We start from the raw sequence: 277 nt of genomic DNA, 5'->3' as shown, positions 1-277 counted from the left end.
GGGACGCGTGTGGGGACAGACGCTGCCTTTGAGCAGAGCGGTGTACCCAGGTGCCCGGATGGGCTGAGCTCGGGTCATCGGGGTTCGCTATGCAGCATCACAAATCTGTGCCCGGAGCCTGTATTTGTCCTGGCTCAGCTTTGTCACTGCTGATAAAGGAAAAGTCTGCTGAAGGGTCCCATCCCAGTCCTCCGCTCTGCGTAAGGATTGCTTGTATGGGTTGCGAAAGGGCAAATGGGACTGTTGAAAGGTCAGGAAATCCCAAAGTAAAAGCCCG

The sequence above is a fragment of the Phaethon lepturus genome, unplaced genomic scaffold (assembly GCF_000687285.1).
Source record: "Phaethon lepturus isolate BGI_N335 unplaced genomic scaffold, ASM68728v1 scaffold22977, whole genome shotgun sequence".
NCBI classification, from domain to species: Eukaryota; Metazoa; Chordata; class Aves; order Phaethontiformes; family Phaethontidae; genus Phaethon; species Phaethon lepturus.
This window is presented reverse-complemented; position numbering follows the sequence as displayed.